Raw genomic sequence first — 22,869 nt, 5'->3', positions numbered from 1 at the left:
TTCCCCTCTGTTAGCAAGTATGTAAAATACGGGCTTCTCAGACTATGTGGGCTACTAGGCTGGGTCTAGCCTTATCCCCTGGGTTTTTCACTCCATCCCTTTGTTAGGAGCGTTTTTCTTTTTTGTTCTAGGGACAGTCACTGCCTCCAGAAATGTGCGTAATGTAGATGAGACAGGGGTATGGTAAATGCTGGATGGGAAGATGTGGACGTGCTTGGAAATTGCTGGATGGGCCAGAACTGTGGACAAAGTCGGGATGCTTTGATCTAGGTGCTCAGTGGAACAACCCTCAGGGGCCATCATACAAACCAGTGCAGAGCATGGGTGCACATTGAGAGCGTTTTCCAGCAATCCCTTTGTGGGAAGGCTAAAACCATAAAATACTTCCCTGTGACTGTGATCTTGCAGCAAGGATTTGCTCTACACCACTTCCCTTTTGCAATGTGCTTTTTTTGTCTTCACAAAAGGATTCCTTGGCAAAAGGCAGCTGCCAGCTGGCCAGATCTGGCCAAGGGGCTAACGGAAGCATTCAGCTCTACGCAGTTGCACCAGCAGAATTGTCTATTCAAGGAAAAGTCATAGTTTTGACTTTGGTTTTTCATCTGGGATTATTACTCTAGGACCATTGCCAATACAATTTTTTTTTTTCCTAGCTAAAAGGGAAAAAAATCCTAGCATGCTCAAGTCGTACACTATAAAAGCATCCCTCATCCTGGCTTGTACCACTGTTCCTCCTCCTCCCTTCACTCTTTTTGGTCCAAGCAGTCGCTGTCTTCTCAGTGTTACTTTCCTGCTTTCGTCACAGGAGTGTGGTGAAACGGTGACCGACCATTTCACTGTACTCTTGTTTTTACATGGTGAAGGTATTTTAACTTCTGATGGCTTTAGCAACACCATCCTCCCCTCCTCTTTCCTTTTTTAAACCACCTCTAAACCTTAGGGATGGAACTGGCTGACAGGATTCCTTTAATTATCCTCCCTCCAAATGCTCATCTCTTCCACGGTGCCTTCAAGGGACACCACCATGAAAGGTGCTGTACACACAAGTGGCATGTCCAAATTGAAGCTGAGAACAAAAACAAAATGTCAAAAAATCCACCATTAAAGAAATTAATAACAAATACACCAGGCGCATTTCATACGCCCCATTAGTCAGTAGTGCTCAGATACCATGGTGATGAGCATCCTATAAATATTTCCACAGCAGCAAAACTGCCTTAAAGGGACCACACAACAGCTGATGTGCACCTGAACGGAGCGCCCTGTGGAAGTCCTGCCTGTGCTGGCTGGACCTGCGCCCCACTCCCAGGGAGGAAGCCAGCACCGTCCGTCTTTCTCTGCCCCGCCACAAGCACCGAGAGCAGTGCAGCCCTGGCATTATTCACAAAACTCTGCAACTTGACCCGAACATGCTGGGCACAAGGGCAGACTGCTCTTGGCTGTTCAGGGGTCTCTCAAAGCCATGGAGCCAGATGAACACCATGTCCTTCAGCTGCAAATCCTCAGCATTGTGCAAGCTTTGCACAGCACAGCCACCACTTCTGCAGACAGCAAGTTGGAGCTGTGGCTCACGGGGAGCCCAGCATCTCCTTGTTTATCCTCCCAGAGGCAAATGTCTGTGGAGCAGGGTGGCACCCGATCAGGTCATTAGGCACTTAGGAACTCACAGAGCAAAAAGAAGCTGAGCAAGAGCAATGGGGATGGAGGGGAAAGAAAAACACGCTCAGATGTTTAGGGTGCAGCAGCCAGCTTCCACCCACGCAAGAGGAGAGCTTTGTGTGTCCTGCCCTTGATGCAACCACCACCAGGAGTTTGTTTTCACAAACCCTACTTGTCTTGAAAGCTACAACTCACACCTCGGTACCTCGTCTGAGAAGAAAAGCATAACCCTGTTATTAATCTGTGGGCAGCATCACCTGGAGGGTGATTCTTCACACACCTGCTGCTGTTCAGAAATAGATGGAAAACTTCATATTGCAAAATAATTTTCAAAGAACAGCAGCTCCAATGGAAAATGGGGCATAAAAACAGAGAGAAATGATCCTGTGAAAAAAAAAGCTGAGCTGGCCTTGATGCTGAGGGCCCAGTTCAAGCTTGATCAGAGTGCTGGTACAAAGCAGCTAGAAACTACTTGGAGCTATGTCCTTACAGATTTTCCATGTAGAAAGGCTAGGGAATAGGAAGAAAAACAAACAGCTATTTCTTGCCTACTTCTTAGTGCACCCCTAGCACCAGGAATTGGAAAGGGGTGGGAATAGGACTTGATTGGGCTTGGGCCCCTCCTAGGACAGCTGTAACTGGTCACTAGATGAGGCAGAGGAGGGCAATGAGGAGGGTATATATATATATGCCTTGGTGCCTGTGTTGAGGTGTGTTGGTTTTTTTTTTTGGTAAAAGGATAAATTTAGTCCCACAGGAGGATTTTGGGGGCTGGGGGGTCAAACTCTTGTGGTGCAAGTGTGGCGTTACCTGGCTGGACTGTCTGTGGGATGGGTGGAGATGAAGAGATCTGCCCTGATCGAGGAACTGCTGCTCATGAGCTCCGTTGCTGCAGGCAAGTCTTCCTCCCCTCCTGTCTCCCCCACAGCACCTCGCACGTTTTCTAGCCTAGTCCTGGCATGGTAGTTCCTGAGTGTGTCCCAGGTGTATTTTGTTCCCATTAATTACACTTCCTAAATGATATCTTAAGGTCCTGGGTGAGCGGTGATGTCCAAGTGCATGAGCAGTGCTGAGACGTGGTGCTGTCCCTGTGGTGCTGGGGGATGACAACACGTTACTCGCCCGTCCTATTTACGCAGAGGCTAATCAGCTCTCGCTGGAGTTCCTTTCTGATCCCTGGGCCTATCTCAAGGGAAGCACAGCGCCGGCTGACAAAACATGCATATTTTTGCCTTCAGAAACTATTACGCTTTGCGACTGTCACCCAGACCTTGAGCTTTTTGGTTGCCAGGGAAACCCAGCAGGAGACGACCTGCACACAGCTGCCAACTGGTGCCACACCAGGACTTCCAGAAATGCCCACCCCGGTCTGAGGGATTTTATCTTGAGGAATAATGCTATTTATGGCCCAGAAGATATTTTCTGCTGAAATAAGACTATCTGGGAGGTTTTGCTCTTTGAGCTGGAAACGCTCGTTAGGCAGTGGCAAAGCAGCAGAGAGACTTGTAGTGCTCCGGTAATATCGGTGGCTGCTGATGTGACCACAACCCCATCCAGGTAACGTAAGGTGGAGTCCGTGGGGGTTTCGTACAGTGTCAGCTCTAGGTTTGAAATACTCAGTCCCTCAGGAGCCATTGGCTCAGGTCATCAGAGGCTTGAGTCGATGTGGTTCTCTCCAGATGGGATAGGTGGAGACCTCTCTGAGGCCCACCGTAAAAAAGGGTGTGCTGAGTTGTCCCAGAGGGCTGTCAGGGCTCACGTGCCTCTTTCCACAGCAAGGGGATTCCGTGCTGTTTTTCTCATCAGAAATACTTCTTTATGCTCCTTTTATATACTATGCCGTGTGTCGACAGGCAGAGGTGGGATGTTGGAGAACCTCGCTCAGATTTTCTCTGTGCCAGTCAGGGCCAAGCCAGCATGGAAGATAAAAGGTGATGCTGCGTTTTTAAGATGTGGTAGTACCAAAAAGCCCTGCCTGTTTCTCCAGGCCCTGGACATGACTGGTGGTGAACTTTCAGCGATGCTCAGAGGGTGAAAAGCTGTGCAGTTTGTGGGATGCAGGCCATGGGCTTGTGCCCCGTGCTGCCACATGTGGTGGTGGTGCTTCTGATGAGGAAGAAGGGGGACATGCACGTGGTCCTGAGGAAGCCAGATGCACGTGTTCCCCTTCTGGTGTGGCAGGATGATGCTTTAAAGACGTGAGCTGCAGCTCTTTCTCTTGACACTCAAAGAACAGGCTGACAAGCTGCTGTCAGGGAAATGCTGCCTAACTCCCTTTCCCCCAATAATTTCCTTGCAGTGAAACTGCAGTGCAGGGGAATCAAATAGTGACAGAAAACAAGGGGGGATAGATGTGGTTTTTTTTTTCTTTTCTTTTTTTTTTTTTTTTCAAATGTGCATCTGTATTGGGAGCCATGTGCACACCAGTAAATCTCACCAGTTCAAAGAAATGTTTTTAGTGTTCACATCCAACCTTTAATGTTTCCCCCCTCTGCTTAAGAAACAACAAAGCCTTGAAGATGCTCCCAGCTTGCATAGTATTAAAAAGACAACTTGGCTGAAGTGGAAAACAGCTTCTCATGTTTTCCTTTGGGTTACATGTGAAGAAAGCCACTTTGCTACTCTTTTATGTGGGGCTGTGAAAAGTCCCCTTTGCTGAGGAAAGGTGCGCTGTAAAGTGGAGGGGAGGAAGGATGAGGCAGAAGAGGGCTAGTATTACAACACTACTTTGTGGCAAGCTGTTTGTGTCCAGAGCTGCATTGGAATAACCTTGGTGGACACACTACCATTGAAACCTCCTGGCAGGATACTTGCCCCAGTCATTTTACTTACGTAGTTGGCTGGAGTTCACTTATGCTTTCTTTCCCCATTGCTACAGACTGGAGAGGATTTTCGGGGTGTGCAGAGTTTCAGAGTCCTGCATGGCTGGTGCCTCTCCTCATCACCCAGTGCTGGGGTGGAAGTGTGCATGCATGGCTCTGCCACTGTGTAATGCTCACGGTATCTTTCCCTCTAAGGCAAGTTGTCATGACTGACTTTTTTGCTACTTTTATTCTAAAAACCCATGTTTGTCATCCTAGCTCCTGCCAGACTTCAATGGGGGTCTCAATAAGAGTTTTTAGAGGGGGATTTCCCTTTTTCTCTTAATCTGACTCTGCACATAGGAACAAATCTTTCATAGTTGTTGTCTTTCACACTAGTTTCTGTGCTCCCTGAGCCTTGGTAAGGCATGTATCCTCACATTGTTCATAACCCCAGAGAACTCAGCCACGTCTGGATATAAATCCCATCCCACCTTCCTTCCCCGTGCATCCTGCAGCAGACAGGGAGCCACTGTGCCATCCCTGAGCACCGCCTGTTGACCTGTCAGCAAAGTGTTGGCAGGGGCATGGTGGTTGCCCTTCACAAAACCAGCATGAAAGAAGGGGTTAAGCTAATCTGGTTCGCAGAGAAGGTCTGAGAGGAGGTTGAAGGCAGTACCTGAGCTCTGAAGATTGCTACTCACCAGTCTTCAAAGCTGGTTTTATCCAGAAAAGATGAGTTTGGGCTGTGTAGAACAATCTGAAAGCTTGACAGATTAAACAGGGAAGGGAAGTGGGGAATTGGGGGTATGGGAAACAGTCAGTCAAGGGTACAGACGATGTCTGTTGGACTGCCTGGAGTAGTCTGTGGCTCTGGTTTAGCAGACCTGGCAGCGTTGCCGGAGAGGACGCCTCTGTCCAGGGAGGAGACACTGTGGTATCTCTCCCCAGGGCACATACAGACATGGAAAGCAGAAAGAACTGAGGAGGAAGCACTCGTATCCCTCAGGTCTGCAACCATGACAGGCTGGCCAGCCCTTGGTTAACATTCAAAGCAGAGCATCTTGTTGTTAGGGTGGACACAAATTGCTTTAAGGCAAATCTCTGGGATTTCATTTTGCGTTCCAAAATGTAACAGCTGCTCAGGCGAAGTTTTGCTCAGGAGCTGGAAACCCTGCAAGGTTTTGCCCATGAGTTCTGGCTTGGGTCATTGAGGTTAATCTAAACAATTGTCTTACACCTTACTTCAAAGGGCTTAGGTCTGTTTCACTTGGGGATGAATTTTGCTCCCAGATCTATAGGTCTGGATTTTCTTGCTTGTTTTTGTTGTGTTTTTCTTTTGTGGGGGGCCTTCCATTCTCAAAAAACTTAAAAAAAAAAAAAAAAAAAATGTATTGTGGTAGAAGGGCCGATAGCTTTCTGGACACAGGGAGCAAGGCAGAGAGACTTAAAATACACAAAACCCTTTTTTTTTTTTTTTTTCTAAATAAGGTACAGCAAATTTGCTATCATTCAGTCCTCAGGAATTGCCTTGCACAGGGGAAGAATTGATTGCATAAATGCCAGCTGTAACTCTCTTATTTTTGGTAACAAGGCATTACTAAAGGCAAATTAATTCAGAGCCACGCTCCAATGAGACCAGTGTCCTTTTGCTGGTTTAGGAATCCTCTGTCACCTGGGTTTTGTGTTCAGTGGTGTATGTCAGGAGCCGAGCAATGGTTCAAAACACATGCCTGTTCTGCAGCAAGAAGGCACGGAAGGTGTGCCCATATAGGTTAATTCTCGAGGGACACCGTCTTCAAGCGCCATCAGACTGTTTTCGAATGTAATCATGACACCTGAGAGGATGATCTTTGAGAGATCAGAGAGAGGAAATTATTCTATTGCTTTGCACTTCTGAGTGCAGTTTGGCTACAGTCAAATTAGCTGTTTCAGCCTGTACTGTCAGTTTGCTCTCATCTCTTTCCTCTTGTTGTATTATTAATAATAAAAATTTTAAAAAAATAATAAAATAAGCTAAAGACGGTGATAAAGACCCACCTGCATGGGGCAGGGCTGAAGCCAGCAATGGCCTGCAAGTAATTTTTGACGGTGACCAGTGCCTGAGTATCCTACACAGGGACGTGTCCATCCCTGTGGATGGCAGGAGCTGCCTGAAGGCATGTGGAAGGCAGGGCTGATGGATTTGAGTGAGCTCATCTGCTTCGTGCTGCCTGCCTGCCCTCCCTCCCTCTCTCCTCATGCAGCTGCATTTAGTAATGAAGCTGGCAGCATTAGAAAGTCACCAGAAGTAGCCCAGCTGCCTCCGTCAGTTCACAGGGAGAACGACTTTGTAGCTGCTCTCAGTCAGTCCATTAATTGCACATAATAAGGCATTTAGTGACAGAAGGATGGTTGATGAGCCTTAGCTGAAATAACAAGGGCCTGCCAAGAGCTGTACTGGCTTTGTCAGGGAGGAGCGTGGAGGGTCCTAGCACTGAAGTGCAGATCCGCGTGTCGATGAGAGCAGTGGGAACCTGCTGGTCCCTGACTTGCACGGCACCTCCATGGCCCAGCACAGAGCAAAGAAACAACACCTCAGTCTCTCGAGGCCCATGGCTGGGGCACCTGCAGGTTGTTAAAGCCTGAGCTGTTGTCTTGCAGCCGCCCGAGCAGCTGGCGCATCCCTCACCTGCAAGGTCTGTGCTAGCAGTTGGCAGGTGGTGGTTCTTTGTCTGCATGAGCGCTTGGGAGTGTCAACATTTCTCCAGGCTAGTTTACTGTTCTCAGCTATGGTTATTTTCTTTTAAACATTTCAGTCCTGAGCAGCACTGCTTCTTCTAGAGTAAGCCCCAGCCCGGAGGAAGGCGCAGACCTTCTGTGCCACACTATCCAACAGCAGCTCCTGCCTTCGCTTGGCTCTTCTCCCCTCCCGTGTCCCTCGGAGGGTGCAGGTTCAGCAGGGAGGAGCAGGGCAGCTTGCTTTGCTTGCGTGCTTTGCTTGTGTAAGTGAGGCTGGAGCAAAGGAAGAGGGCAGGGGCTATGAACGTGCAGCAGGGCTGAGGTCCTGAGCAGCACCCTACTCACTGCTTTTGGGTTTGCTCTGCTTGCCTGTGCCTGGCAGCAGGAGCTGGAAAACTCTCCCTCTCTTTTTCCCTGAAGGCTCCAGCCTCCCTCTTCCACTCACATAGTCTGGACAGCATTGCTCTTTTAGGATTTGTGAGGTTTTGCCTTAAGCTTTTCAAAGCCTGGTGACTTGTGGCAAACACCACCTATAAGGCTGAGAAGCTCTGTAGCGTCTGAGTTTTCCTTTCCTGCAGGGAAGTGTGTCTACAAAGCACCTAGCAGCTCAAGTCCTGGGTGGATCTTAGCAGATCTCTGTTGGGATGGAGGGAATGTATTCACAGAAAAGTGCAACTTCAGCTGGCAAATAATTTTGGTTTCTTAAAAAAAAGAAAAAGAGGGGGATGGGGGAATGTTGCAATTAATTTGGTAGTTGGGTTTTTTGGAAGTTTGATCACTAGCCAACAAAATGTCCCTTTTAGAGCGTGACCTTGAGTGGGAGCGGGGATGCTGGAGGCAGTATATGTGACCAGTGTAAAAAAAGCCTGGCCTAGGTCTGACACAGATGTGGACCAGGCTTCCTTGGCTGTGTCATTACTCAGCTGTTGGCAGTTTTGGGTGGAGACCCCTGTTGGGAGGGTCAGAGGCTTCAGCTTGGGCAGTGGCAATCCTGCTGGGTGCCTGGGCGCCTGTACTTGGGTAGCTGAGCCTTGTTCTCATACTGTGCCCTTCAAAGCTATCTCAGAGCCTGTATTTTCTTTCAAACAATGCATTCTTGAGGCTTTTCCAGAGCTGCTTGTGGAGGAATGTTTGCCGGGTTTGGTGGTACCAAACCATGTCGGCTTTCCCACCTCTGCTGGATAAAGCAGACGTCTCCCCAAAAAGCTGAGTGAAGCTCTCCACCTCAGAGCACTGACCGTGCTCCTCCCCAAAGGGTGACCAGGCATGGCCATGAACCACAGCCACATGGGCACAATTACAAATAAAAAAAAGCAGCATCCTGTCTTGGAAACCACTCGGAAAGGGGTCTGCCACTCCTCCCTGCCAGCAGCACAGGCAGCTGAGCAAATAGCTGCCCAAAGGCAGGCACGATAACCTCCTGGCTCTCCTCCTCCGCTCCACCTCCTGTGCCATGCCTGGGAGGTGCAGGATGTGAGTGCTGCACCCCAGGCTGCTGCAGCTGTGCACAGCATCCCTGCCCCAATGTGCTGGGACGGCGTGCTCTCACCTGCTGCCCTGTGCTGCTGTAAAACCTGAGCTGAAAAAGTAAAGCCTGGCCAGGACGATGCTAAATGAGCTGGAAATTGAGATCCTCATGTCTGTGTCTGGAGCACAGAGCTTCCTGGCACGAGGCTGCTCGCGGTCAGACAGGTCCATTGAGGAGAGCCAGCTCTCGGATGTGAAACCCCTCCAGGGAACGGCGATGATCTAGCAAGTGGCCCTTACCTGCTGATCCATGCTGGACCTCTGCCCCTCACCACGCTGGATCCAGCTGAGCTGCTGGAAAGGAGGCAGGAGGCAACGCCGAGGGGCTGACAGCTCTGCCCTCAGCCACGGGGCATGAAGGGGCACGTGGGCCTCTGGGACCTGGTGGCAATCTAGCACCGGTGGCATCAAGCCACTCATCTGGGCAGGTCTGGCGGTGCCCCCTGTTAAGGTGAAGCCAGACACTGCTGTTTGGGGCCTTCCTCTCCCTTGCTTGTAACTCTGCCAGGCTCAGAGCGTTGCAGCTGAGTATTGCCATGCCAAACGTCTGCCCCAGGCTAGCTTTTTTTCTTGTTCTTTTAAACAGAAGCTTCAGCTAAAATGGTTCAGTCGTTCCTCAGAGTGAGGGAAAATATGTTAATAAAAAGTCTTGCTATGCTTGAGAAACACAAGCATCTCCAGCCCCGGTGGGGAACTCTGCTGCCGGCCCTGCACCTACCTCCAACGCAGAGTCGTGAGGTGATGCCCAGCCAGCCGCCCCTGCTGCACACACTGCATGCCTCTCGTGTTTTGGGTACTGTGAGATGCTGGGCTTTCCTTTGGAGGAGTATGGGGCTGTCTGAGCATATCAAGTGCTAGATAACAAAACTCATTACCTAGGCATTTTGTATAACAAAAACCAGCAGATCTGTCTCAGTCTCCCCTCTCTATCCCTGCTCTATTTTACAGGTGTGCAGTGAAAATCGAATCATTAATATCTGATGTGAACCCAGACACTGTAAACATGAGCCCATGAAGAGATTATTGACCCTTTCTTCGAGGAGCCTGCTGGCCAGTGCACAGAAGATGAGGGAAACAGCCTTGCTTTCTGAATGGCAAGGTTAAAATGATGCTATACATGTGTTTATCAGTGAGGGCCATCCAGCCCAGGTACTAAGTCAGGTAGGAAACCTGAAAAGAAGAGCATGCTAATGAACCAAAGTCTTCCTTCCCTCTTCAGTGTCAGTTGCTGTTCCTCTGGTCGGTCAGAGGAATTCTAGCTATTCGTTCCTGGCTGCCGGACCTTAGCTCCTGGGCTGTTGTCTTTTATTTGTTTTTGGTTGCCTGGCTCCTCGGAGTGACCTATCCCTTCCTCTGTGTTTCAGTACTCCGCTGTACAGACAATGCTCTGCCCTCTGCCACCAAAACTGACAGCAGCACACCTCTGTATGTCTGTGGTAAGGCTGCTTACCAGCTCCTTTCTTGTCAGGTTGCCCCTCATCTTCACCTGTGTGCACTAATCCTCAGCTCTGCAGGCTTAACTGTTAATTTTTCACTAGCATGTGTCTTCTGTGAAGTCTAGATAGATGAGATCTACTGTCCTGCCTTTGTCTAGAAAAGTATTTCACCAAAGCAGTATTGGGTGCAGAACACAACGTACCTGCTCTAAAGCCCAGCTTGTCTGAATTTCATTTACCTTTGCCTTCCACGTAGGTCTTCCCTTAACACGAGGTGTGCAAGGCCTTCGTGCTTGCATGTTGCCTGCATGCATGTGTGCCTATCGCATGCTGTCCTCCTGTCATCTAGCGCTGTAGCTCCTTCTCCCCTGCTTGCTAGGTCCCTGATGAAGCCCTGCTGCCAGCCCCTTGTTTCTGTCTTGTTTTGTTCAGCTCTCTGAATGCTGACGTGGATCCTGCCTGCCCAGCCCCTCCGTGCACCTGAGCGTGGCAGCCCTTCAATCCCACCTGGGAGCTGGGAAGGTCCACTTCCAAGCCCTTGTTCCTGTCTCCCCCTCCTTTTGTGCACCCCATGTTCCCCCTCACTGAGAACTCAGCCTGGTATTTCCTTCCTTTGAGAAGTCATCTCTCAATTTTCTTTTTGATTAACAACAAAAAATACGCGTGCTTTGCAGTCTGCTGGAAAGGTGTGGGGTTTTCTCCCCGTTTAGCACTGAGATCACTTGCTCCTTTCTACACCCTGTTCTTCCAGACATCTTTTCAGTGTTGTCACAGCTGTAGAGGCAGTGAGCTGGGATGGATTTGTCTTGCTCACTAGCATCAAAGGTGTGTATGACTCGCTTACTCATTATTCCCAGAGCGTATGTCCCAGAATTGCATTATCGCTCCCTTGCCACAGCTTTATGCTGTTCGTTCCTATTGAACAACCAATCTGAGAAGGATTTTGGAGGTTGTGACAGAGGCTCTGCTTTCCAGATACAGCACCCTCGGAGGTCTGCCTGGCATTCCTTATTCCAGGAACAACTTTTTGCAGTAAAATGGCGTTTGTTTAAACAGGCTTTGCTCGCTGAGCAGTAGTGTGCTTTGTGTGGTCGCCCTGTGCTCCTCATTATTCATCACTTTGAATCTTTTTGTCGTTTATGCACTGCACCAGCCCTGAGATTTGCATTTGCTTCTCTTGTGATGAAAATGCTGAAAAGTGTCAGGTCTCAAGCAGCTCCCTGAAGAACCCTGCTAGAAATACTGACGTTTGAAGATGATTCACCACTGGCAATTACTGGTTGAGAACTGTCAGCCAGTGCTTAATCTGGTTAACGTGTGGTTTATTGATATTATATAGTGCTAATTTTTTAATCAGCATGTTGTACGGTCTGGTGTCAAATGCCTTACAACAGTCCTCCCTGAAGCTGACTTAGAGTCAGCCTTAAAGTCAAGTTGTAGGTGTGACAACTGCCAAGTGGATGTGTCATCTCATCAGAGAGGGCCCACAAAACTAACAGAGCCACTTGTTAAATATATTCCTGTCCTCTGATATGCCATCATCATCTTAGACCCACTATGAAACTCTCAGGAACTTCATTCCCAGCTTGCTGGGCCTGTTGCTACCTCAGCATATGCTGGCCATGTCCCTTAGCACAGAAGAAGCTCCCTTGCATTTGGACTGATGCTTTCCTTCCTGCAGCTCTCCTCCAGACGGTGTTAGGATGCGACTGTCTTCAGCCAGGGAGTGTACCTGATACTTGATCCTGGGCAGCCCCCACAGAGAACTGGACACATGGCAGATTGTCCTCAACATCCTCCATCTCCAAAGGTAGTTGAACGTGTAACCAGCTCCCTAATACCCCTACTCCTGCTGGTGCATGCAAGCATGAACCTGGGCTCTGGAGAGCACTCAGTGCTATCAAGAGGCGTTTGCTCATCCCCAGACCAAACCTCAGGCTGCAGCCTGGTGCACCCAACCAACTGTCTCAGCTCTGAGAAGATCAGAAACACCATGCGCTTCCCTGGCCCAGAATGGGGCTAGGTGAGAGCTTGCTTTGGGGGGCTCCTGGGGTGCAGATGGGCTCCTGGCTACTGGCTGTGGGACAGGTGATGCTCTGGGGTCTGTGCCCTCTTCTCTGCATCGCCATCAGCCTCACTGCAACTACACAACTTACTCAGCATAAGTCAGCTGGTAATCACACCCAGTGATAAATAGTAAGAGACAGGAGTTCGTCACAAACAAATGAGCCTCAACTAACCTCATTTCCTTTTTTTGACAGAATAACAAGCTTAGAGGATAAATTCTCCCCTGCCAGAATTTTTCTCCGCTGCCAGCCACCTCAGCAATTAGCAAAGCCCCATCCTTCCTCATTGCTAACTTCCAGGCTGCTTGAGGCAGAGGTGGGTTCAGACCACCCTGCCCGAGTTTTGGATTCAGTCCCACAAGCTTTTTTCCCTGCGGCCTGGTGTAGACATTCCCTATCCTCCCACTGTATTCTCTGGAGATGCTTGAGATGCATCCGGATGCCTCTCCTGGCTGGTCAGCACCCCACTGGGCTCCCACACTATGCATCAGTCTCTCTTGTACCTGTTGCTGGGCTGGCTGGACAAACTCAACCCAAAGTGTGGAATCTCTTGGACGTCTTTCCAGGCACGGTAGGATAAGGTGTGGATGCTGAGCTGCGTGGCCATGCTTGGGAGGGGACTGCCTGACCCTCGCTTGGGGCAGGCTGCAGCAAAGGAGGAGGCCAGGCATGTGTGCCCCTTGTGTGGGTGGCAATGAGCTGCTGTCTTCCTTGTGGCACCTCAGTGATGCTTCTGCAAGGATGCTCCATCCACAGCTGTGGCCCCAGCTTTTGGCCACGTCTCCTTCCAAGGAAGCAGCCCAAAGTCCTTCCAACCCTCCCTAGGAGCAGTGTCCTCTGAGGGCCTCCCAAACAGCCAGGGCTGCCTGGGCAGGCTTAAGGCCAAAAAAGCTGGTGAGAATTGAGCCCAGTTCACTGATGGCACAACGAGCTCTGCACCCTCAGTCAGGGTGTTGTGCTTGATGTCCTCAGCTGCAGCCAGACCGAAGCAGAGCAGCAGCCAAGGTGGGTTTTGGCAGGGCAGGGGTAGGCAGTTTGCGCTACAGGTTCACGCTTCCATTCCTGGGAGCAGACTGAAGCAAGAACAAGCACAGGAAAGTCCCTTGTAGCCAGCTAAAACTGCAAAATGCTGCCTCAGCAGGGGAAGCTGCTTTTGTTCCAATGAGAAGCCTGGGAGAGCTCTGAGGCAGCACAGGGACAGGACAGCATGGAGCTTGTGTCCATCCAAAACCCTACAGCAGACCTGGCACCTGCCAAGCTATCAGGCCCAGCTGGTAAGTCAGCAGGAAGGAGGCTTTTTCTTCTGAAACCTTCCAGGGTATTGGAAGCAACTGCTCCTGGGGAGCCCGGCAGTTCTCGTAAGTAAATTAGTAAGAAACATTGTGCCTCAGGACCTTCATTACCCCCCAACCTAACAACACCCAACCCCTGAAGTCTCTTTACACAGTATGTTTGCTCAAACTGGAGCAGCTCCTTTTAGGTGAAAGCACCATATAAGAGGACATGTTTCAATAATTTTAAAGTGCTTTTCTTCACTCGGTGTTGCATAGTGTTCCCCCTGATCACAGCGGCGTGCAGCGTTAAATTGATCCCTTTCCCAATTTCTTCCAATTGGTTAAGGGCTCAGAGAGTGAAATCAACAGCACTCGAGACGGAGCAAAACTCTGCTGGCGTTAGGTTTTGTTACAAAGCCGGATTTGCCCAGGGCCTGTTCTGAGGCTTTGTTAGGGTGCGCAGCCTGGGCCTCAGTCCAAGTGGTGCTGGCAGGCCCCAAATCCTCCCTGCCCTACAAAGGCATGCATTTCTGAGGAATCACTTGCCACCTGAAGTAGTCCCTGCTTGCAAAGAAAATCGCTTGTCGTTTTGATGTAGCCTGACCGACTGCCTGCTTTGGGACTTGCACAGTCTGTCTGTCTTTTTTCCAGAAGTGCTGAACATGTATAATTCCCACTGACTCCTTTGTGGGCAAGCGGTGGCTTTGACAGGTTTGTTCTACAGTTTGGGGGATTTTTATCACATCTAATGACATCTGAAAAAAATGGCAGAATAAAATACAGTTCAGCCTTGCCCTTGCCTGCAGATTAGCATTTTCACCGCGATCCCAACGTGCTGGCTGAGCGGTGTCACAGTGTCTTTCCTGGCAAGAAACAACCGATTGAGTGCAGCTCTGATGCAGGACCGGATCAATCTGCCCCTGTAGTTTGTGGTCGCTCTGAAGTTTTGGACTTGTTCTGAATACAGAATTCAAAACAAAGCCTGAGAGACTGAAAACCTGCGCGGACTGAGAATAAGGCTTGCGTTGAGCCCTGCCAAGCGATAAGGCAGCTCCCCCTGGCTCTGAGAAGTGAACTTTCCTCACCCAGTGGTGGACAGGTGTGACAGGAGGATGCTGCCTTGTGAAAAGGCTCAGTCCTGCAGGTCTGGGTTCAGGGAGGCTCTCACAAAGCACTGCATGGGCTTTATCCTGCAGTTTACTGGTGGGAGGGGAGGCAAATCAACAGCTTGCTCAAGAAAATGTTGCAGTTCAGCATGTTGGTTATTGAATGTGTAAGGAAAAGATGTCAGGTCCACTGCTTGGTTGTGGGTATCAGCACTTTGCCTATCTCAGCACGGATTCTGGTTCCACAGGCACAATCTGGTTTTCCTAAAGCTTCTTCCTGCTGTGTGTTTGCCTCAGGCTTAGATGGCTCACCAGGGCTTTGGATTGCAAAAATCAGATCGGATGCTCCTATCTTTGTTTTCAACAACAGGGACAAACTTTGCCCTTCGCAGTGCCTGCAGGGCAGCAAGTAATGAATGTTTATGGGAATATGGGTTAGCTCTGACACTAACCTGCCTGACCTTGCTGGGGAGAATCCCTTCTGCCCTTGCACGATAGGAGGGAGCCTCCATCTCTGCCGCTGTGAGTCACCTGTCTTCAAGGCCTTCCATGTAAGAGGGCATGGGGAGGTGGTGCAGGTGGGGGTGGCTCTTCCCTGCCTGCCTGCTCTCAGATGTGCTCCTTGTGTTGCTCAAATGAATGCTGCCCCTCTCCCAGCTCCTGCCATGCTGTCCCTTTTCCAGCAAAGACCCTCTTTTCACCCCTGCAAGCAGGGATCTCGAGGCTTCTGGGCACGGGCTCTTCTCCTTGGGTCTGAGGGACTGGTGACGGCCCAGCTTCTGCCTCCATATTTACTGGGTGTGCCAAGAGCTGTTCCTGCAGGAGGAGCAGGAAAAGCCACAGGTGATGGGCATGGGAAGGATCAAAGCACTTGCTGGGAAAAGAGGAATCCAGGGGGTACTTCCTATTCATCTCTCAAGGCAGGGCTGCTAACCCAACACCTTTGCTATCTCTTTCTCTTCCATCTTCTGTGCTGATCGATACCTTTATGTTCACAGGAGGGGTCCTTCAAAGTATCTCCACATCTTCAGAGTCACTCAGGAGATTCCCACGGATGGAGAGGGGACTGCACCTGAAGCCTGGTTTCTTGTTCTGAGCTGCTCAAGGTCTCCCTGCTGGCAGAGAAGGTGGGGACTGGCTTCACACCCTGCATGTGGTCAATTAAATCCCGGGATGCAGTGGGAAATGTAGGGTTCCCTTCACGTGCATTGCTTTCCCTGCCCACCTCCACAGGATAACATCACACTGCACCAGTAGCTCTGGTAAGATCCGTGACAGTGGGTAACAGAGCTGGTGACCTCTCCCATGAAGTCTCATCCACTGGGCTATCACAAAGAAGTTAATCAGATAATCAGAGCTGACACATGAACAAAATACTACCCTCCAAAAATCCTTCTCTCGTCATCTTCCTGCATATCTCAGTGCTGCCCGTGCACGGCAGCCTGTGTGGCTGAGTACACTTCTGGTGTGGTTTGTCCTCCTCTATTCTTCTTGTTTAGCCTTCCCTTATTGAATCTGATTGACTCTGAGGCCATTGATTATAAATAAGATCTTGGGGGTAGGTCTGATGGGTTTTGCTCGGTTTTTTTAAACAGCAGACTTTGAGTTCTGGTTGGGAGCCATAGAGCACTGCTGTTATATTAAATGATGGTCAGTGATAGGAATGCAGTGGCCACTTAATACCCCAAATTACTCCTTGTAAGTGGGCAGTGTCTGGCTTTTGTCCAAATCTCCATGCTCCTGGCAGAATGATTCATTGCCTTGCTCTGGCAAATGTATTTTCATCTGTTAGTTTAAATCTGACTTCTAGTATTCTGTGTATTTCTTACAGCTGAGGAATTTCCTGCCCTTTATCTGCCTGTTTTCTTCCAATCTAGGCTAAAATCAATACACTTAAATAAATAAAACCACTGGGCTTGTGAGTACCTCCTGCTGTGTCAGTGGCAGAAGTTAAGCTGAGTGGCCAAAGATTAGTTAAGCCATTTTCTTCTCCTTTAAGTAAATTTACTGTTGTTGAGGCACGCCAGACTTGCCTGGGAGATGGCATTTCTCTGCTTGACCACGACAGGGACAGTTTGCCAGGCAGCAGATCTGAGGCAGTGGCAGCTGCCCCAGTGGAGCAGGGTCCCTGTGCCACCCCTAGCCCTTAGGGTTTGGTTTGGGCAAGGCTTTCTGGTGCAGATGCCTTCCCCTGCTTACATGATTGGGACCACTGCTCTGGGATGACTTTGGCAGTGGCACAGACAGGGCTGGAAGTGGTGTCTGAGAGATGGACAGCCTGAATCTTGTTAGAGTTCTCCCATTCCTCTGACCTCTACCTCCCCCAGCTCAAGGCATTTAGTAACCTACGTGAAATCACTCTCAGAGGAAGGAGTTGCTATAGTTTTTTCTGGGAGTAGAACAAACTGAGTTTCTGAATTCCGGTTACTTGGAAAAAGGGAAGACTTTTTGTGCCAACTTTCTCTTCCCTTAGCAGGATGCTGAAATTGAGCTGGTCGGCAGGACATCCCCATCATGGAGCTCAAGAGGATGGAGGCCATGAGGGCAGTCTCAGTCTTAAAGCACTTCTCAGGTGCTGCTTTTGCTTCTGCTCTTCCCTGGTAGGCATGCTGCTTGGGTCTGCTTCTTCTGAGAGGGTTATACAGTGCACGGCAGAGGCTGCTTCCCACGGCTGCCGTCTGTGCTGCAGCGCGGGAAGAGGGCAGGAGCATCCTCTGAGAGGATTTGTGCATAGCCCTTTCTTCTGGGGCTGGGAAAATGGTGAGGGTGGTGTGACCTTGAGGTCTTCTCCTGCCTCCCACGTGCCAGGAGTTACTCCCCCCACATTCATTTCGAGAAGGCAAGAAATGAGGGAGCTTAGTCTTGTGAGGGAAGAGCTGTTCCGTGACAACATATCCCCCTTTCCCTCCCTTGTTGCCCAGCCGGCTCTGGTTGCAATCCCTTCAGCGGGATCAAGTGGGATGTGTTACAAGCCAGTGGTTCAGTACTGTCAGGGGAATGAAAGCACAATGCCTTGCCTCTCTCCTTGCCAATAACTGCAGGGTCCCAGAGATGGAAGTGACACGGTGCAGGAGCAAGAAGGAAGCCACATGGCAGTTGTGGTCTTGCAGCTCCATGCCCGGAGGTGACCGTGATCTCCAGAGCTGCTGTCCCGCTGAGTTGGGGTGCCCTTAGCTGCCCAGGGTGGTGACAGCACCGTGTAGGCAGTCCTGTTATTTTTGGCAGGCCTGTTCCGGGAGCTCCCCTGAAGGTGAGTAAGGATATCGTGAGCTGTGCCCCGAGCTGGGGATGCAGCCGAGTGGAAAGGAAACCGGCTCTGTTTACACGCAGATACCTGTGCAGCCAGCAGCGTTAGCGAGAGAAAACAGAAAAGGACATGACAGTTACATAGGGTTTTCATTAAATATTAAATGGAGTGAAGTTTTTCTGGAGTGTGCCCAGGCTGCTGTCTGTCTGGCAGCAAGGAGAAGCCAAGTGGGTGAACCTGGGTCCAGAGGTGCAGCACTGCCTGCTCAGGAGCCGCGGCACCAGGGACCCTCCTGTACGACCTCCACGAGCTGTCCCATCGCTGCTTTGGCCAGAAGAGAAGAGTTAACCCTCATAAGCATCTCAGTGGGAGAGGGAGGAGGGAGAGAGCTGATTAATCCAACCAGAGCCTGGCTGGCCCCGATTGCAGGAAGCAGGCACCTCCCTGCTTGCTGCTCCTGCGCCCCTTTCTGCCAGCTTTAGCCCAGAGGACATCCTCCACCCACCTCTGGCCACGCAGATGCAGTGGGATGGCAGGGTGAGGGCAGGAGCTGCTTCCTCCATAAGCTTAGCGAGGCAGTGAGAGGAATCTTCAAACGGGGCTGGAGTTAATAAGTTAAAATACAGAGCCTTAATCCCCCGCCGCTAAATCAGAATGTAATTCAGCTTATAACCGCGGTCCAATCCATGTGAATTACAATCACTTTAAATACAGCTGGGGCCAGCCTGGGTTTAACATCCTCCTGAGACATCCTGGAAGCAGAAAGTGGGGCAAGCAGTGCAGTGGGTGCCCCTGCCACCCCAGGGAGCCACGGCACGGCAGGCAGGGGTCCCACTGCCTCTCCGGGACCCCTGGGGACAGGCACCCCTAGGTGAAAGCTTGGGTAAGGGCAGGAGGATGCGAGTGTGGCTCGGGTGCGAGCTTATCTGCCAGGGAAAGGGGGGTGGAGGCTGCTGGCAAACCCGCGGTGCTTTTATCTTTAATTTAGGATGTTTATCTCAAGAGATTCTTGGAGCTTTAAAACAAACGTAAGGAGATCTGTGTGTGTCTGGTGGCATCTGGCCTCTGAAAGCAGGCACGCACGGTCCTGGTGGCATGGCTGGTGATGAGGGCTCTGCCTCCTTCCTCCCCATTTAACCCATGTTGGGACGAACCTTGCTCTCCTTCTGCCTGCCCCAAGGAACCAGTAGAGCAAAGGGCTCTTCTCCCAGCTTCAACCAGCAGCGGGCATCTGCAAGCAGTCCCAGGGGTGCCCAGGAAGATCTCTTACTGCAGCTAGCTGTCACTGTTACATTATTCAGTCCCAGCTTTTGCAGCTTTATTGCTCAGCCCCAGTGGGGAAGGAACAAATGCTCATTGTCTCCTCATGCCACCCCAGCCTGGGAAAGCGGAGGTTTGGGAGCCTGCATGGGAGTAGCTGAGGTCTTCTGCCACCACTGACCCACAAACCTTCCTGGGAAGCCTTGGGCAGCGTCAAATGCTCCACAGAGATTGAGGGTCTTGCTGGCCGCTTTTCCAGGCATTGAGCTGGAAAGTCCCTGTGGGAATGAAGCTTTACTTTTGTGGGCTGCTAGGCGTAGACAGAGTTCAAGGAGTCTGAGTTACTAGATTGGTGGGGAGAGGTCAGAAAATAAGATCCTATTCCCAGACCTGTGCCTATTCTTGGACATTGTTAGGAAGATGCTGACAGTTATTTCATGTCACTCTGTTTTTTGTGGTTTCCTTGAATTTCATCTTCCTATGGTGAATGGCTAGTGCTGTTGTGTTAATACCAAGCCAAAAAGAGAAATCAGTAATTTCTCAAAGCCTGGCATGCGAAGTGCCTGGTGTACTGGGCTGGACAGTTCGTGAGTTTTCTGTGGGCGTGATGGGGGAATGGAAGTGAGCTGGGTTCTCAGGTGCTTTCCCAAACCCCTGCTAGCCAGTTTTCTACATTTAAATGCAGTTTACTTTGCAGCACTGGTAGAGCTGAGAGGAGGACAGATGTAGGGAAATGCAGGTCTAAGACAAGCTGCCTCCCAGGCTCTGGGATTCTGGGCTCTGGGGCAGAAACACTAGCAAGATCAGCCCCAGCCCTGGGCTAGAAGAAGGTCATCTTCCCAGCTCCTCAGACAAGCTGTGTGTATGGTCCATGACCACGCTGCTCTTGGCTCCTTACAGGAGCATCTGATCAGCGGGTGGACCTCTCGCCAGGCAGCTGGGTTGGTGTGGCCCCACAGCTGTTCCTCTGACACCCTCCCTGTGTCCACCGAGACTTCCATGCGCATCACAGCTTTGTCCCCTCTCAGCGGCAGGACGGGCGTTCACCAGACCTAGACCTTCCCAGCTAAAGTCATCGAAATGTTTTGAATTTTTGTGTGGTTTACAAACACACTGTTTGTTTCCCTGGTGCTTGCAGAGTGCTGTGAGCAGTGCTCCTCCCTTTTGCTGGTCTGACTGCTCTCGTGTGCCATGCAAGAAAGGGTGTCAGAGGGAGGGAGATGCTCACCCGAGCAAGGCCAGGATGGTGCTGCCTTTTGTCACACCGCTTGTCACCAGGGCTGCCCACCCCTGAGCACCGTGTGCCTGCAAGGAAGGTCTCATCTCTCTAGGGGTGAGCTGCCAAAGGTGCTTTGAAACAGGGGTCGTCCCAGGACGTTGAGCTGTGTGAAGAAGCCTTGCTGCTGCTTAAACTGGATGTGTTTCTTGGCTTTAGCCCGTGCCATTCCCATTTTTACACCAGCCCCGTGGGCAGGGCAGGGGGCAGGACACAGCCCCAGATGGCAGGCTGATCCGTGCAGCCATCTGCTGTCATCGTGCTGTGTGACGGCTGAGGGCAGGGGGATGCCACCTCCGTGCTGGTACAACTGGCTGCTGTGCCGGGGTCCACAGCAAGTAAACGGAGCATCCCCCACCTCGGACACAGAAAACTACCCCTACTGACAGTGGCCAAAGGGCAGGCATCTTGTTGGTTTGTTTTTTAATATATTGCTTTGTGCTATTGCTTGCTTTAAAGTCTCTCCTTGCATGTTTCCTCTCTGGATGAATGTTAAAGGATGGTCTCCACCACGAGCCCCACCAGCAGCAGGGCCCACAGGCAGGCACCAGGCAGGCTCATGTTAGAGAGCTCCTGGTACGGCATCCCCACTGGAAAGTGGGAAATTATCCCATGTGCTGCAATGCACAAGTGGGTAATGACAAAATAAGGCTTTCAAGTGGTTCTCACGGAATTACAACATCTGTTCCGTCCTTCGTGCAGGCTGCAATACAGGGAAGACTGAGGAATTTCATGGGAGATGCTGACCCCAGCTGCGGTTTCCTGTTTTCCCGCAGAGCCACAGAAGCCACCACAAATGCTCCAGGAGGTCATCCTATGAGAGCATTAGGTCAGAGACAGCAGGACCTCTGCTTGCTCATCCCCTCGCCCTCCAGCGGAGTGACTGGAGCAGAGGGCAATGCCAGGGCAGGCTGAACTCCTGCTCTTGCCTTCCCCACAGGTGACCTCAGGACCAGAGCACCAGCAATCCCACTGGTCCCTGCTGACACCAAGACATAGGTAGCTGGCTTAGCTCTCCTCGGCTCCGGACGTACCTCTCTGAGCTCTGTCACTGCTCAGCGCCGAGATGCCGTTTGAGAATAACAAATAATCAAAATGCTTTGTCAGCATGAAAGCCCATCACGCCAGCATTGGCTGTGTTTGAAATACAGAAGCAGGGCTGTTTTTGCTGAGGAACTCCCCCAGAGACAAGCAGCTCCTGCATTATTAACAGCGGTGCTGATGAATCCCTGGTAATGAGACGCGCTCACTCAGCCAGCCAGCGAAGTGGCCGTGGCCCTGCCTCTCGCAGCCCACGTTGCAGTGCTATGTTTGAGAGCAAGAGATGACTGCTCTGGGGAGCAATTGGCAATGCTTTGCTGTAAGATTTGGCTACTTTCCCTAAAATTTGCTAATGTCCTGCCAGGCTTGAGCTAGGTAGGCATGGAAATCCCGCTTTTGTTCTCTGATGGATGTGAAAAGGGAAATACGAGGCTGCTTTCCCAATGACACAGACTTGTGATTAAAGAAAAAGACCTGTTCCTTGGCTCGTGCTCTGCTCTGCTCCAGAGAGCAATGTGGGCTGTGCCCTCTAGTCTGCTTCGTAATGGCTCAACAGATTTTGCTGTTAGGAAAATCTTTGTCCAATTTCTTTAACTCAATTTCATCTCGCTCCATTTATCAATTCTTCTTTTGGTTTCTGGATGCAATTACTTTCCCACTGTGGCCATTATACCTCCTAGGATACTTGTAGAATAGGATCTTATGTACCCTCAGCTGACATTGGGCCAGGAAAGACATCTCAAACTCTTTCAGTTTTTGCTAAGTCAAACCTCCTCTGAGCTTTCCCAGCAGGATAATACTTTTCCGACAATATAGTGCAAGGGATTAGCAGCATATGTGGTTGCAGAAAGACTGGTCTTCCTCCAGTGCATAATATCATGCCTCTGTAGTGCGACACGTCATTGCTTGTTGTGCTAATGCATTTTCAAGCAGTGTAATTCCCCCAGCAGTTCTGCAGAGCTACTTTGTGCTGCAGACGCCCTGGTGCTTTGCAGATGTCACATATGATGTCAGACTTCTGATGTCATTGCTGCATGCAGAATGACTCTGTTAACCTCAGACATGTTCATGCTACAGATTTTCATCTGTTGTGGAGTTTCCCTGGTATGAACAGCATCGATCTCAAGTACTCCTCTGTGCAAGCAGAGGAAAAAGCAGATGTTGCAAGAGCTAAGAGGGCTGGTTAACATGATATAGGAATAATTGGAGTAATTTTTTTCTTTTAAAGCAGAACTTCTTGTGGATCTTGTGAGTAATCTGTGTAGTGAATGTGTAGTCAGGACAAAGAAGAGAGAGGGCACAAAAGCTCCCGATAAGGAACTTGCTCCCTGAAAATGGCTGACAGAGTGAAAAGGCTGAAGTTACCTCTCCTGTACTTTCAGTTTTTAGGTGTGTGACAGGCAATTCAGGAACAAGGGATTCCAAGATGCCTTTGGGCTCTGATTTTGGCAGTAG

General features: G+C 50.4%; 1 protein-coding gene across 1 annotated transcript in view; it reads left to right on the top strand.

Annotated features, from left to right (window-relative positions):
* The window catches only part of LOC310884384 (immunoglobulin superfamily member 2-like), a 107,602-nt gene that overhangs the window by 64,708 nt on the left and 20,025 nt on the right, over positions 1 to 22,869 (top strand). The window contains exon 18 of the mRNA XM_083806098.1: positions 9,657 to 15,717. The gene's annotated coding sequence lies outside the window, so the exon portion shown is untranslated. The remainder of the gene's footprint in view (positions 1 to 9,656; positions 15,718 to 22,869) is intronic.

Source organism: Anser anser (genome assembly GCF_964211835.1).
Source record: "Anser anser genome assembly, chromosome: 1".
NCBI classification, from domain to species: domain Eukaryota; kingdom Metazoa; phylum Chordata; class Aves; order Anseriformes; family Anatidae; genus Anser; species Anser anser.
The sequence above is the reverse complement of the archived record's forward strand: the minus strand, read 5'-3'. Positions and strand labels throughout refer to the sequence as shown.